The sequence below is a fragment of the Chrysochloris asiatica genome, unplaced genomic scaffold (genome assembly GCF_000296735.1).
Source record: "Chrysochloris asiatica unplaced genomic scaffold, ChrAsi1.0 scaffold00002, whole genome shotgun sequence".
Lineage (NCBI taxonomy): Eukaryota > Metazoa > Chordata > Mammalia > Afrosoricida > Chrysochloridae > Chrysochloris > Chrysochloris asiatica.
The window spans coordinates 13,558,926-13,563,024 of record NW_006408520.1 but is presented as its reverse complement, the minus strand read 5'-3'; positions in this window follow the sequence as shown (position 1 = coordinate 13,563,024).

The following is a 4,099-nucleotide window of genomic DNA, read 5'->3' as shown; positions in this document are numbered from 1 at the left end:
ATAGTGACCCTGTACAGGGTTTCCGAGGCTGTAAATCTTTATGGGAGCAGAAAGTCTCATCTTTCTCCCACGGAGTGGCTGGTACTTTCAAACTGCTGACCTTAAGGTTCGCAGCCTGATTTGTAACCACTGTGCTACCAGAGCTCCTTTCCATATGTGGTATATCCCACTCTTAATCCTCTCATTGGTTTATCACATCAGATCACATCATGAGGGATCATCACATTAACTGCCAAACAAACCATTGAGAATCATGGTCCAGCCAACCTGACTCATATTTTGGGAAAACATAATTCAATCTATTACAGTCCACCATTTAACACCTCCCCAAATATACATGTCTTTACCACATGAAAAACACTTTCACCCCATCATATCATCCCAAAAATCTCCCAAGTTCAAATTCCAACCTGTGGCAAATTTTTTCTTTATTTAAAAATCTAAAATGCAAGTTACCTCTTCTAAAATACAGTGGTAGAACAGGCTACATGGTGGGCATTTCCATTACAAAGAGGAGTAGTTGATGGGAAAGAAGCAGTAACCAGAACAAAGCTAGTTAAAAATCCAAGAGAACCATTTACATTATCTCTCAAGACTTGAAAATAATCCTCTGTTCTGGAAACCACCTATGGCCCTGCCCTCTGGATTCTGGGTGTTGGCTATGCACTTTAAATTCTGGATAGAGGTCTCTCAACCCTGGACCTCAACTTTGTCTTACAGGCCCATTGCTCTAAATCTCTGCTCCATTGGCTTTAGACAGTCACATTTGACTAGTCCATCTGAGTGGTAATCCCACTCTTTCAACCCAACAGACCCCACTCTTTTACCCCCTCAGACATGACAGCGCTGCCCCCTCAGCTTTGAGCAGAGACCTCATCTTAGCAGTCACACGCACCAGAGCTGAGTTGGTGAAGAAGATCTGACTTTTTGAAATTTAGAAAAGTGTGATCCCATCCTTAGATACCTCAGAAATCATGGTCCCATCACTTGAGAGTCCAGAGGTCATGGCTCTACAATGCTGCCATATTCCTTGTCTCTTCATCTTCTGCGTTGGTCTCTGGAAGAGCTGCCTGGCTTTTGCTCTGCTTAATCAAACTCGTTGTTGTTGTTGTTGTTGTTGTTATATGCCGTGGAGTCAGTTCCAACTCATAGTGACCCTCTACAGGGTTTTCAAGGCTGTAAATCTTTAAAGGAGCAGAAAACCTCATCTTTCTCCTGCGGAACATCTGGTAATTTCAAACTGCTGACCCTGAGGTTAGCAGCCTGATTCATAACCACTACACTACCAGAGCTCTTTCATCTTTAGTTCTACTGATAAGTGCCCAGAGGCATTCCACCAGTAAGCCTTGGCCAGAAGGAACTCAGCTTTCTTCCTCAGTGGGTCAGTGAGCCTAACTTTACTGAGAAGTACCCAGAGATATTCCACTCCACCACAAAGCCTCTTGCCTGAAGGTGATTAGCTCCTTCACTCCAAGTGTCAGCTTCCGTGCTGTCTTGTATCCATCTTCCATTTATGCAGCTTCAGTTCCTCTGCTTCTCATTACCTGTGTTGTCTCTGGTGTTATATATCTCCTCCTTTCTTCAGCGCCCTCACCAGAATTGCCTTTGACATCCATAATTCTACTAAGAGTCATTCAGGGTCAATCTAAGCTACTACAATTAGGTAGCTTAGTACTTTTCCAGCCTCTGCTCATTATCCAATTCCAAAACCACTTTCACATTCTAGAGTAGTGTCCTTGTTTCTTGGTACCAAATTCTGTCATCAATGCTGCTATAGCAGAAATACCACAAGCTTTAACAAATAGAAATTGTTTTCTCTCCCAGTTTGTTGTTGTTGTTGTTAAGTGCCATCCAGTTGGTACCAACTCATAGTAACCCTATGCCCAAGAGAACAAAACACTGTCCAGTTTTCAGGCAACCTCACAATCGTTGCTACTCCTACTCCTGAGCCCACTGCAACTGCCATTATGCAAATCCATCTTATTCTTCCTCTTTTTCTCTGAACCCACACTTTATCAAATATGATGTCCTTCTCCAGGGACTAGTCCCTCCTGATAATATGTCTGAAGTATGAGAGATTAAGTCTGATCATCCTGGCCTCCTAGCAGCACTCTGGCTGTACTTGTGCCAATACAGATCTGTTCCATCATTTGGCAGTTCATGGCACTTTCAATATTCTCCTCCAAAACCATAACTCAAATTCATCCATTCTTCTATGGTCTTCTTTATTCACTGTCCAACTTTCACATGCACATGAGGTTATTGAAAATACCATGACTTGTGTCAAGTGCACCTTAGTCCTCAAAGTGACATCTTTGCTTTTTAACACTTTAAAGACACTGTGTGCAGCAGATTTGACTAATGTAACATGCTGCTTCCATGACTATTTATATTGAGTTTTATGTTGTTTAAAAAAGGTATTTACAATGAAGCAATCATTCGTCTTGAAAAACTCTATCATGCACTATCCAGCATTATTTCTATCACCAAGACCATAATTTCCAACTACAGATCCTTCCTCTTTGTTTACAAGTTTGCATTCCAATCATCAGTAATTGCAATACTTCTTGATTACATGCTTGATCAATTTCAGACTAAAAAAGTAGGTAAAATTCTTCAATGTCATCATCACTGGCTTTAGTGGTTGGTGCATAAATTTGAATAATAATGGTATTAACTCTTCTTCCTTATATGGATAGTATCTTATCACTGACAGTGTTGTACTTCAAGACAGATCTTGATATGTTCTTTTTGATGATGAATGCAACGCCATTCCTCTTCAATTTGTCACTCCCTGCAAAGTAGCCATATGATCATAGTATTCAAAATGTGCAATACCAGTCCATTCCATCTCTCTAATACCTAGTATGGAGTCCCGGTGTGGGGCTGTACGTTAACATGCTGGACTGCAAAGTCAATTTGAACCACAGGTTGGTGGCTCAAGCTCACCAGCCACTCCTTGGAAATCCTATACAGGGTTGCTATGGGTTGGAACCAATTAGTGAGCACTTTAACAACAACAACAACAATGCCTAAGATATAGATATTTATGTGTTCCATTTCATTTTTCACAATTTCCAATTTTTCTAGATTCATACGAATGAGGCTTTTTTGCTCCATGGCACACAGCACCACCACCACCATACTGCTTACATTCCTTGTTCTAATTATTAATGGATGTTTATAAGTGTCCTTCTTCATTTTAAATTGTCCTCCATTTGCAAATGAAGGTCTCAAAGGCTTTATTCCTTTCATGGCATCATGGTCTACTCTACTTTGAGGAGGCAGCTCTTCTCTAGTCATATTTTGAGTGTCTTCCAACCTGTGAGGCTCATCTTCTGGCACTACATCTGACAGTATTTTGGTGCTCTTCATCATGTTTCAGTAGTCAGTGTTCGGTGCTGACAGTGTTCCACTGCTCTTCATAAGGTTTGCAGTGACTACATATTCAGAAGTAATCCGTTTCTTCTCTTCCTAGTCTGTCTTCATCTGGAATCTCAGCTGTAACTTGTCCATTGTGGGTGATCCTGCTGGTATTTAAAATACTCATGGCATAGCTTCTAAAATCACAGCAACACACAAGTCACCACAGCAAGACAAACTGCCAGTTGAGTGGTGGTACAAGGAGTTAGTAAACACAAAAACAATAAAGAAGAAAATGGAAAGATAATTTGATAACAAAATTAACTAAGCAGAGAAAAATTTATGGATAAAATTAATCATCCAGCACCACAATTAAAAACACACACAAAAAAAAGAATAATAGTATTAAATTCATTTGAACCACATGTCAGCAGTTCAGACTCACTAGCTGCTACTTAGAAACCCTATATAGGGCTTCTGTGAGTCATAACTGACTTGACAGCCCTTAATAACATCATTAATTACACTGAAGTAAACAGATTAAATGTGTCAGAGAAGAGAAATAAAGTGTCAGAATCAATAAGAAAACAGGGCTTATCAACATGCTGCCTACAGGAGACTCACCTTAGACAAAAAGATAAAACATAAAATAAAAATTCAAAGGTTATAAAGAATATATTAAGTTAATGGTAACTAAAAGATCATTAGTTGCAACATTAATTTCTGTTAAAATAGA